The sequence below is a fragment of the Dipodomys spectabilis genome, unplaced genomic scaffold (genome assembly GCF_019054845.1).
Source record: "Dipodomys spectabilis isolate Male_0828 unplaced genomic scaffold, ASM1905484v1 ptg000070l, whole genome shotgun sequence".
Lineage (NCBI taxonomy): Eukaryota > Metazoa > Chordata > Mammalia > Rodentia > Heteromyidae > Dipodomys > Dipodomys spectabilis.
The window spans coordinates 4,144,711-4,158,062 of NW_024870747.1; the positions used below are offsets into that span (position 1 = coordinate 4,144,711).

Consider the following 13,352-nt stretch of genomic DNA (forward strand, 5'->3'; position numbering starts at 1 on the left):
ACTTTTTTAATTTTAATTTTTTTGAAAAATATTTTTTCTATTAATCTATTTTTTTTCTCTCATAAATTTTTAGGTGTGTGTGTGTGTGTGTGTGTGTGTGTGTGTGTGTTTGTGTATGTTTTTTATTTTTTTGACCTTTTAGTCCTTTTTTAATTCTTTAAATTTTTTTTCTATTTCTTCTTTTTTTACATGACTTAATTGCTGTTCTGCTCATCCCCAGATATATACCTGCAATTGATTATTAGACCTTATGCCCCATTGCGTACATACTTAATGCAGAAGTTTATCACTCAATTGACAACCTCAGGCTTAACTTCTTCATTAGCAGTATTATATCTTTATACCTATATAATTTTCAAGTAATTAATTTTAGGAAATTTTATTTTTTAGTTTTTCATACCTCTTTCTATCTCTCCCCTCTTCTCATCCTATCCTTTTCTTCTCTCAATATCACTTCTTTAAACTTATATAATTTTCACGTGTTTCATTTTTAAATTTAAATTTTTGTTTTTCCATTTTTTCTTGTTTTTTTGTTTGTTTGTTTTATTCACTCTCCTATCATTCTGTCGAATCCATTTCCCTCTCTGCGATTAGGATTTGGTTAAATTCACTCTTTTTTTTACCTCTCCACATCCCTCTAATCCTATTTTTCAACACATTTCTCCTTAAACCTAAAAATTTCTGGTTTGCCAAATTTATATTTGCTGTTTTTAGTCCATAAATCCATAGTTGTTTGATATGGAATAGATCGTATCTGATGAACTAGATTGTATCTGCAGCCATTTTGGTACAGTACTTCGGTTGATGCTTGCCTTAAAACAGTGTTCTAGCACAAAATTGGTGTTACTTTCATACAAAATGGGCAGAACAAGCCAGAAAAACACAAGAAAAATGGCAGGTCCGGATATCTCAAGTCCCACACTCATGACATCTGGTAACAGAACAATTCATGAATAATCCAGAGGAGAGTTCCTAAAGAGATCTACAAATACTACTGGTGAACATGGTGAATGAAAAGATTGAAAATCTGCAAAGGACTCAGTGTGAACATGATAAGGAGAGAGAGGAGGCAAAGCAAAGGTTAATACAGGAATCTCGTGAACATGAGGAAGCTACTCAAAGATTGATACAGGACTTGAGTGAACAGGTTTAGAACAGTCAAAGAGAAATTAAGGAATTGTGTGAACAGGCTGAGAAAAGTCAAAGAGAAAGACAGGAATTGCATGAGGAGGCTGAGAACAGTTAAAGAGAACTACAGGAATTGTGTGAAGATGAGGAAGCTAATCAAAGAGTAATACAGGCATTGTGAGAGTGGGATGAGACTAGACAAAGATCAATAGAAGCATTCATGGAATCCACAAACAGACAGCTGAAGGAATTCACGGAGTTCACAAATGGAATGCTGAATGGAGCCCGACAGAAGGAATGGGAATCCAAGGAAACATAGCCAATCAACTAAGTGATTTGAGAATAAACTCTGAACACCAAATTAAGGAAGTAAAAAAATTTATACAAGATCTAAAACAAAGCTCCAACAATAAATTTGAAGCCATCAAAGCTGACCAATTAGAAGGAAAAGAAATAAAAACCAAAGTAGAAAGCCTTGACAGTAGATTTGATCATGTAGAAGATACAATCAAGGGGATTGAAGATAGCCTAGATATTATAGTGAAACAACATACAACTATGCAAGACAAATCCAAGTAATATAACAGATCTATTCAACATTTTGAAGACACCATCAAAAGTCCTAATCTGAGGATAATGGGTATAGAAGAGCCCATAGGGACAGAAGTTAATGGTTTAGGAAATTCATTTAACAGGATTCTAGTAGAGAACTTCCCAAACATGCAAAAAGTTAGGCCTTTTCAGATACAAGAAGATTTTAGAACCCCAAATAGACCAGACCATAACAGTACATGCCAACATGACATTAAAATCCGCAGAGGATCAATTCAGACCAAGGAAAAGATCCTTAAAGCTGTCAAGGAGAAAAGATCAACCACTTATAAATGGAAACCAATCAGAATAATCTCTGCTTTGTCAGCAGAGACAATTAAAGCAAGAAGAGCCTGGAATGATGTATACCATGCCCTAAAGACAAACAACTATCAACCAAGATACTGTACCCAGCTATACTCTCCTTCATAACCTAAGGACAAATAATAATTTGCCATAGCAAAGAAAAGCTGACATAATATATCTCCACTAAGCCAGCCCTACAAAAGATAATTTCCTCACCTAGAAAACCAACAAGACCACAATAAGAGCAAAGAAACCGCACAAAAAGTGAGAATCCATGAACCATAAGAAGAACACAGTTGCCTCAGCGCCCAAGAAGTTGGATAACATGGCAGGAACTCCCAAAAACCTCTCAGTCATATCTTTCAACATTAATGGGCTTAACTCTCCAATTAAGCCACATAGATTATCTAACTGGTTTACAAAGCAAGATTATTCTATCTGCTACCTTCAGGAGTCACACCTTGCCCATAAAAACAAACATAATTTGAAAGTGAAAGACTAGAACAAAATATACCAAGCATTCTTTGTGGTGAGGTGGTATCACAATGTTGTTTTGATTTGCATTTCTTTTATGGCTAGGGAGGTTTAGCATTCCTTCATGTGTATACTGGCCATCCTTCTTTCCTCTTCAGAGAAGTTTCTCTTTAAGTCTTTCGCCCATTTATTTATTGTACAGTTGTTTCTTTGAGGATTTGTTGGGGATTTAATTTTTTGAGTTCCAGGTATATTTTAGATATGAGACCCTTGTTCATTGTATGGATAGTAAATATCTTCTCTCAATCCGTGGGCTTTCTATTGATCTTGCTAGCTATATCCTTTGCCGAGAAGAAGCTCTGCAATTTCATGCAATCCAGTTTGTCCAAACTTTCATTGATTTGTTGTGTTTCTGGGTCTCTATTAAGAAAATTTCAACCTGTGCCAAGGAGACTTAGCGTTTGTCCTATTCCATCCTGTAATATTTTCAGAGTATCTGCTTGACTCCGAGGTCTTTGATCCATTTGGAGTTGATTCTGGTCAGGGTGATATATAAGGATATAGCTTTAGTTTTTTTACAAGTGATTAACCAATTTTGCTACATCATTTACTGAAGAGGCTGTCTTTCTTCCATTTTATATTTTGACCTCCCTTATCTAAGATTAGATGGCTATAGGTCTGTGGGTTCATTTCTGGGTTTTCAATTCTATTCCATTGGTCCTGAGGTCTGTTCTTGCGACAGTACCAAGCTGTTTTGATTACTATAAATTTGTAGGAGGGTTTATAATTTGGTATTGATATTTCTCCAGCACTGTTCTTTCTGTTAAGGATTGTTTTTGTTATTTGGGGTCTTTAATTGTTCCATATGAATTTTTGGATTTCCTCTACTATTTCCTTGTAGAATGAGATTGGAATATTGATAGGTATCGCATTGAATTTGTAGATAGTCTTGGGGAGTATTGCCATTTTCACGATGTTGATCTTTCCATTCGAAGAGCATGGGAGGTTTTCCCACATTCTAATATCCGTTTTCATTTCCTTTTTCAGATTTTTAAAGTTTTCATCATAGAGGCCCTTCACTTCTTTCGTTACTTTAATTCCTAGGCATTTGAGTTTTTGTGGGGTTATTACAAATGGAGTTGCTTTCCTGATTCAGCCACACTTTTCTCATTGTTGGCATACAGAAAAACCATTGATTTTTGAGGGATAATTTTATATCCTGTTATTTTGCCAAAGTTTTGAAGATGCTGGAGGGGATTTGAACAGAATGGAAAATTACTGCAATGTTTGTGGGAGTGTAAACTTGTTCATCTACTTTGGAAAATGCTATGGATATTCCTCAAAAGACTCCACATAGAGCTCCCGTGTGACCCAGCAATCCTACTTTTGGGCATTTAAGAATATGATCACAAACAAGACCATACTAAAACTACCAGCACAACTATGTTTATTGAACATTATTTACCATAGCTAAGATATGGAACCAACCCCGATGGTCCTCAGTAGATGAATGGATCAAGAAAATGTGGTATACATACACAATGGAATTCTATGCCTCCATCAGAAAAAATGGCATTGACTCATTTGTTAGGAAATGGAATGACTTGGAAAAATTATATTAAGTGAAGTAAGCCATTCCCTAAGAAATATAGGTCCCATGGTTTCCCTTATTTGCAATAACTAGTATATGTGTGAGAAAAACAGAAACTGTCAGACAACTTGATGTTAGGTTAATTGAATCACATGTTAAGGATTCAATATTTTTAATTTCCTGTGATTGTTTCTAAGATGTTTATAAGATGATTTCTTTGTTGCTTTGTATGTATCTCCCCCAGAGTATAAGCCCTGCTTTCACTGTATTTGGTGTTGATATATTTTGTGGAGGGAAACGGAAAAAAAAACAACTGTTTAAATAGGCTTACAGGTGGACCCATTACAATTATAAGATGAACAAGAAGTTATATTTATAAATGTACTTTACAACTTCAGTGGGGTGGGAGGTGGATGGGTGGAGATGGGGTGATAGGGGCCTGTAGGGGTGGGGGTGTGGAAATGGGAAGGGATGTTAAGGGGAAACAAAGGATGAGGCAACAATGCTTGATAAGAAATTTACTCACTATCTTGCCCATGTAATTGTCAACCCTCTGTATAATATTTTCATAATAAAACAAAACCAATCAAAACAAACAAAAAATCTACCAAGCAAATGGCCCCCATAAACAGGCGGATGTTACAATCCTAATATCTGAAAAAATTTATTGCAAATTAAAATTAGTCACAAGAGATTTAAAAAAAGTTTATTATATACTAATTAAGGGTTTCTCCTTCAGGAGGATATTACAATTCTGAATATCTATTCACCAAACAACGGAGAACCCAAATTTATGCAAGAAACACTACTTTCTCTCAAAGATCACATAGATACAAAGACATTAAATGTTGGGGGATTTAACACACTACTATCATTACTAGATAGATCAACAATTTAAAAACTAAATAGAGAAACTGCACATCTAAACAACTGCATAGATCAACTAGTTTTAACTGACATCTACTGAGTATTTCAACCAGCACCATCAGAATACATGTTTTTCTCAGCAGCACATGGAACATTTTCCAAAATAGACCACATTCTACGTAACAAATCAAACTTGTCTAAATTCACAAATATTGAAGTAATACCTTGCATTCTTTTAGAATACAAGGGAATAAAATTAGAATTCCACACCAAAAGCCACCATAGAGAGTCCTGTAACACATGGAGGCTGAACAACACACTGTTGAATCACCAGTGGGTCATGGAAGAGATGAGAAAGGTAATTAAAATGTTCATGATATTCAACAAAAATGAGCACACAAATTACCAGCTCCTCTGGGACACAGCAAAGGCAGTACTCAGAGGCAAGTTTATAGCTCTGAGTTCCTACATCAACAAATTGGAGAGATCTGAAACCAACAACATCTGAACTACCTTGAAAAAGAGGAGCAAGATAAACGCCAATACAGTAGATGGAAAGAAATCATTAAAATTAAGTCAGAATTAAACAAATTAGCATCCAAATATGAAAACAGAAAGAACCAAAAAGATAAAGAATTGGTACTTTGAAAAATTAACAAATTTGACAGACCCTTAGCAAATCTTATGAGAAAAAGAAGAGAATACACTCAAATAAATAAACTCAGAGATGAGAATGGAAACATCACCACAGAAACAACTAAGCTTCAGAACATTATAATGGAATATTTCTCAAACCTTTATACTAGTAAGTTAGAGAACCTGGCAGAAATGGACATTTTCCTAGCAAATATTGTAATGCTGAAAGTAAACCAAGATGAGTTAAACCAGCTTAACAGGCCCATATCAAGTATTGAAATAGAAACACTAATAAGAGACCTCCCATCTCAGAAAAGCCCAGGACCATATGGATTTACAGCGGAATTCTACAAGGCCTTCATGTCAGAGCTCACACCAATACTCCTTCAAATCTTCAATGAAATTGAAGGAGAAAGTTCACTACCGAACTCATTCTATGAAGCCATCATAACCCTCATCCCCAAACCAGGCAGGGACTCATCAAAGAAAGAGAACTATAGACCCATTTCTTTGTTCTCTTTCTTTGATGAGTATTGATGCAAAACTTCTCAACAAAATTTTGGCCAATTGACTTGAACAATTCATCCCCAAAATCATACACCAGCATCAAACAGGATTCATTTCAGGGATGCAAATTTGGTTCAATATAACCAAATAATCTGGTATAATTCATCACATCACAAACAGCAAGGATAAGAACCACATGGTTATCTCAATAGTTGCAGAAGAAACATTTGACAAGATCCAACATCCCTTTGTGATGAGGGTTCTGGAAAAATTAGGAATCCAGAGAACATTCCTCAATAGAATAAAGGCTGTATGTGACAAAAACCTACAGCCAGCATAAAATTTAATGGTGAAAAACTAAAGCCATTTCCTCTTCACTCAGGCACAAGACAAGGATGTCCACTCTCTCCACTTCTCTTCAATTTAGTATTAGAATGACTAGCTACAGCAACAAGAAAATAGGCAAATATAAAAATGATCCAAATAGTGAAACATGAAATAAAACTCTTCCTCTTTGCAGATGACATTAGCTTGTGTTTAATGAATACCACAGTCTCCACTCCCAAATAACTCAAGCTGATTCTAAACTTTGGCAATGTAACATGGTATAAAATTAACCCTCAAAATTTCAATGGCTTTTCTCTATGCCAACAATGAGAAAAGTGTGGCTGAAATCAGGAAAGCAACTCCATTTGTAATAGCCCCACAACAATAAAATACCTAGGAATTAACTTAACCAAAGAAGCTAAGGATCTCTGTGATGAAAATTTTAAAAACTTGAAAAAGGAAATCAAAACATAAATTCGATAGTGGAAAAATCTCCCATGTTCCTGGATTGGAAGGATAAACATCGTGAAAATGGCAATACTTCCCAAGGCTATCTACTAATTCAATGCAATACCTATTGATATTCCTACCAGATGCTTCAAGGAAATAGAAGACGCAATGCAAAAATTCATACGGAAAAATTAAAGGACCCAAATAGCAAAAACAATCCTTAATAGAAAGAACAGTGCTGGAAGAATATCAATACCAAATTTCAAACTCTACTACAAAGCTATAATATTCAAAACAACTTGTTACGGGCACAAGAACTGACCTCAGGACCAATGGAATAGAATTGAAAACCCAGAAATGAATCCACAGACCTATAACACTGTAATCTTCAATGAAGAAGCTAAAAACTATAATGGAAGAAAGACAGCCTCTTCAGTAAATGGTGCTTGCAAAATTGGTAAATTACTTGTAGAAAACGAAATCTATATCCTTATATATCACCCTGCACCAGAATCATCTCCAAATTGATCAAATACCTCAGAGTCAAAGCAGACACTCTGAAAACTTTAAAGAATGGAGTAAGAGAAACCCTAGGTTTCCTTTGCATAGACCAATATTTTCTTTAAAGATACCCAGAAACAGAACAAAACAAAGAAAGGATGGACAAATGGGATTGCAATAAATTGCATAACTTCTGCATGTCAAACACATAGCTAGCAAGATCAATAGAAAGCCCATGGATTGGGAGATTTTCACTAGCCATACAAAGAACAAGAGCCTCATATCTAAAGTATACCTGGATCTCAAAAACATTAAATTCCCCAACAACAAATCCTCAAAGAAACAACTTCCCAATAAATCAGTGGACTAAAGACTTAAAGAGAAGCTTCTGTGAATAGGAAAGAAGGATGGCCAGTAGACACATGAAAAAACGCACAACCTTCTTAGCCAGAAAAGAAATGCAAATCAAAACCACATCGTGATACCTCCTCACCCAGGATACAATGGCTATAATCAAGATCTCTAATAACAACAGATGCTGGAAGGGATGAGGACAGAAGGGAACCTTACTGCATTTTTGGTGGGAGTGTAAACTTGTTCAGCCACTTTGGAAATTAGTATGGAGGCTTCTCAAAGACTTTACATAGAGCTATCCAATGACTCAGCCATCAGACTTTTGGGCATTTACCCAAGAGATCACAAACAAAACCATACTAAAGCTACCATCATAACTATGTTTATTGCAGCATTATTTACCATAGCTAAGATATTGAATCAAACAAGATGCCCCTCAGTAGATGAATGGATCAAGAAAATGTGGACTATATACCCAATGGAATTCTATGCTTCCATCAGAAATAATGACATTGCCACATTTGTTAGGAAACACAAAGAATCAGAAAAAGTATATTAGATGAAGTAATCCGAGCCCAAAGAAACATAGTTGCCTTGGTTTCCCTTACTTGCAATCCCTAGTATATGTCTGAGACAAGCGGAAACATTCAGATAAGTTGATGTTTGGCGAAATGTACCCCAAAGTAAGGATTCAAATGTTTTTCTTTCTTATGATTGTTTCTAACAAATTTATAAGATGATTTCTTTCTTGCTTTGTATGTCCCTTCCACAAGGTATAACCCCTGATTTCACTGTATTTTATGTTGGTATAATTTGTGAAGGGGAAGGGAAAAAACAAATGTGGATTCATTGCAGCAATGAGATGTACAAGATTTATGTCGAAAAACGAACTTTACAACTTTGGCTAGGGGGGGGATTAAAGGGGAGGGGGAGTGGGGAATGGGAAGGAATGGGAAGGGGAAACAAAGGAGGAGGCAAAAAAGCTTGATGAGAAATATACTCATTCCCTTGCACATGTAATTGGACCCACTGTTTACTATATTTTCACAATAAAAATTATCTGAAAAAATTGTATGAATGGATAGTGCATATGATTTTATTTTTCATTACAAACATAGAATGTAGTAAAAATTTTCATAGCAATTACACTGCACTAGGTTGAGGTCAGATTCAAATGTAAATAATATACTGTGTTCATGTACAGAATTTGAGCATCATAAATTTTAATATGCCTGTGGTCCTAAAACCAATACCTTACTGATATTGTGTGACAAATACAATTTCTTATAAGTACAGAAATTTTCCTTGTATCTTTTTAATACATATTTTTATTGTAAATGTCCTGTGCACAGGGTTTAGAGTTACATAAATAAGGTAATGAGTACATTTCTTACTGAGCATTTTTATCCTCTCCTTGTTTTTTCCCATACCGTCCCTTCCCTCCACACCCCCCATTCCTTCCCTCCACCCCCTCCGCATCTGATAGAATGTCTTGTACATCTCATTGTTACAATGGGTCACCTTGTATCCATTCCTTGTATCTTAAATGAAGAAATGCTGGCTTGATTTATGCTGATTCTACTTGTATAGATACACCTAAAATCACTCGCCAAGTCCAAGAGCATATAAATCATATGCACATCACTTTTTTTCATTTTGTTATAATTGTGTTATACACATTTATTGACAGGTTACAAATTATTCTCAAATTTTAATGCATTAAAATACTTTCTTTTTTTCTTATTTTCTTAGCTAGGAAATCACCAAGACCTCAGTAAGTATTCCTCACATAGGACTTTTCAAATGGGTTGGTGAAATGTTGAGCTGAGCTCCCATCTTCTGAGGACTCACACTTCTGCTTAGGAATTGATGCTGGCTGTTGGAAAAGAGCTCAAGGAAGAACGTCATTTAAAGATTTATAACTTTATTCTGCATCAGGGTATTTTCTTGCTACTTTGTTTGTTGAGAGTGTCTACAAGAACAAGCATTCCCTGGGGATCAGGGAGATGCCATATGAGGTTTTCTTACTGAGATTTCTGAGTGACTTGCTATCACTTGTACTGCATTTTGCAAATCAAATCTGTCAAAACCGTTTTAAGAGATAAGAGGAGTGGTAAAAGAACTTATAGAGATAAATACTTCTTCAACATATTTGGTTCCAAGCATTCTGTCTAAGGCATATTCAACAACTAGTGAAACTTGTGTTGTCTGTAGCTATGTGTCATTCTCTATGTGTGCATTTATACATGTGTATAGGTATGTGTGTATTTTTGTGTACAGTAACATGCATGTCTACATATAGATGGGCATATACACACATATATTCATATACAAATAAATATACATATATAAATATATGTGCATATATATACATATATATATATCAGTTGTTCATTGATTCAATCTATAGTTCCCAGCATATTGCCATTCTCACAAAGTGTACATGGTAAACTGCTCTGAGGATATTTGTTCTATGATAGGCATCTTTTGTACTCACTTCCCCCATTAACCTTGTTTTTCATCCCTGAATATCTTCTGTCTACTTTCCATAGGTTAGCATTGTTTTCATTATATGTATTCACTGATAATAGAAGAAAAAATTTGTTTGTAAAAGAAAAAGAACTTTTAGGTCAGAGGTTAAAAGTATCCTAACGTCTCAATGATTCCTATGAGATAAAATTTGTAATAGTAGTAAAAGTGAAAAGGAATTCCTAGATCTGTTGTTTTGCCATTTAGAATAGGAAAGAATAACATCATGTCACTGTAATAACTCTTAAAGAATGCAAGGGTAACTGATGGTCGCTATCATGTTTCCACAACACCAGTGGATTCTGAAGGATAACAGTAGACCAGCAGAAATTCTAATTACCAGATACGGAGCATGAAAGAAAAAGAGAGGAAATGAGACAGTGAAAGAGAAAGAGAAATATCACAATACTGAAAGTGCATAACAGATAAACAAGAGCTGTATGAGAATATTCATACTGCTATCTTTAGACTCTACATCTACATTTGGAGGTATTTGATGTATGATAACCCATCAACATGAAATATAAAGTTATTTTGATAAAAATAAAAATGATTCAGAAGAAATTATAAATGCAAAAACAATCTTCACAGAAGCAAATTCTCAGAAATATTTCATCACTTTGAAAAGGATAAAGTGGCTGAAGTTAGTAGTATGACAATTCACAAAGACATAAAAAGATATTAATATATTTCATTATATATCCCAAAGAAGAAAGCAATTATTGTTTAGATGATTTTTTAAAACACAGTCTCTCAGGTGTTGGGAAGGTGGCTCAGTGGTAGAGTGCCTGCCTTGCGTGCACTGGGTTTGATTCCTCAGCATGACATAAGCAGAAAAAGATGGAAGAGTGTTGTGGCTCAAGTGGTAGCGCTAGCTTGGAGCTGAGGGAGAGCACCTAGGACCCAGAGTTCAAGCCCCATGACCAGAAAAATCAAAATATAAAACAAAACACAGTCTCTCACTTTTGTGGCCTCAACTCTGTAATACCACTGCTTCAGCCTAGGGCTAAGGTTTTAGGTGTGGATATTTATCAACACTCCTGATTCAGACTCTACTTAATCATTTTTTAAATAAATATTTTGTTCTTAATTTTCCTCTTTGTAAATTCACATGCTCTATAAAAAATGGTTTGGCCATCCCAGTAACCTTCTCAATGTACCTCCTAATGACGACTTCCAAAAAGTTGTATTATACTACAAGGAAAACAATGCTATAAATAAGGAAAACCAATAACAAAATATTAATGATTAAAATAAAAACTAAAATAATTATCAGTGTTTTCAGTATTTGAAGGGTATTACCTATTAAATTTTACTATTTTCTCATATCCCTGTACATTTAAAACAGGTTAAGGTTATGATATTCAACAAGAGGTTTTTAGGTTATGAGTAATCTTTAAAGTTACCCACTAAGATTATTATTTAAGTCTCATCTAATCATTTGTATATGTCTTATATCATCATTTGTTCCTCGCTAACATATAAAATAAGGAAGCCAGGGGCTGGGAAGGTAGCTCAGTGATAGAGAGCTTGCCTTGCATGCTTGAGGCCCTGGGTTCGATTCCTCAGCACCACATAAGCAAAAAAAAAAGCCAGAAGTGGCGCTGTGGCTCAAGTGGTAGAGTGTTAGCCTTGAGCTGAAGAGCTGAGGGAGAGCGCCCAGGCCCATAGTTCAGGCCCCCGACCGGACCCCAAAAAATTTTAAAACATAAAATAAAATAAGGAAGCCCTATAGTTTTAACAGAAACTTTGTAGTTAATCAAGTCTTAACTCTTTATATTCTGCTTCTTTACACAAAGACTTGGCAACTTCTCATTAGTAATGTTCATATAAACTCTGAAATATACATACATAGTAGCATATGTCTGTTACCACAAATCTTAAATACTTTAACGAAAAGTTTTATTACCTGCCAAACAATCCTTGTTTTAGCATATATAAGCAAATTCCCAAAATATATTTAAACCATTAAAACTTTTAACTAAACTTAACACTTGCTGCAGTGTTCATAATGACAGGTGCCTTGTATAGAATAATTGAATTCCTCCTCCTACACATCTCTTGAACAATAAATATCTGGAATTATTTTGTTTTTGACCTGTCCATCTTGATTTTATTCTTAAATGTGTGCTTATGTAAGAAGTATATGGCTCTAAAATTTCATGAAAATTCTTTTAAACTTACTTTTTGTTGAATTGTCTAGTTTAAGAAAATCAATTACACTTTATTTATAAAACATGTTCTATGTTCCATTCAGCATCACCTACTCTAACATTGGAACGATACAGAGAAGATTTGAATGGCCCTTGTGCAAGGATGGCAGGCAAATTCCTGTACCGTTCCATACTTTTACAACAACAGATGCTGGAGGGGATGTGGCCACAAGTTAACTGTACTACACTCTTGGTGGGAGTGTCAACTTGTTCAACCACTTTGGAAAGTAGTATGGAGGTTCCTCAAAAGACTTCACATAGAACTCCCCTAAGACACAGCAATCCCACTTTTGGGCATTTACCCAAAAGATCACAAACAAGACGGTACTAAAACTACCATCACAATTATATTTATTGCAGCATTGTTTAAGATAGCTAAGATATAGGACCAACCCTAATGCCCCTTATCAGATAAATAGATCAAGAAAATATGCTATTTATACCAATGAAATTCTATGCCACCATGAGAAAGTATGGCATCACCCAATTTGTTAGAAAATGGAAAGACTTTGAAAAAAATTATTAAGTGATGTAAGCCAAGTCCAAAGAAACATAGGTCACAGGGTTTCCCTAATTTTTAATAACAAATATATCTGGGATAAGCAGAAAAGGTCAAAATCTATGCACATATGACCAGATAAGATGTTGTTAAGGGAAATGAACCCCCAAATAGGAACACAACTGTTTTTTCTTTCTTGCTTGCTATTGTTCTAACGTACTTATAACAGGCTATGTGATTTTTTTTGTTTCTTTATATGTTTCTCCCCCATGCTATAACCCCTGTTTTCACTGTATTTGAATTTGGTGTGCCCACCTCTTGTACATATGCTCCTGTAATTTGGGGAGGGGAAGGAAAAAAACAAAATGCTGAAATAGGG

General features: G+C 35.0%; 1 non-coding gene across 1 annotated transcript; it reads left to right on the top strand.

The window, feature by feature from the left end:
* Positions 1 to 12,505: 12,505 nt before the first annotated feature.
* Positions 12,506 to 12,612, top strand: LOC122109892. Its single transcript, XR_006147768.1, has one exon. It is a non-coding gene; the product is annotated as a U6 spliceosomal RNA (small nuclear RNA).
* Positions 12,613 to 13,352: the final 740 nt, after the last annotated feature.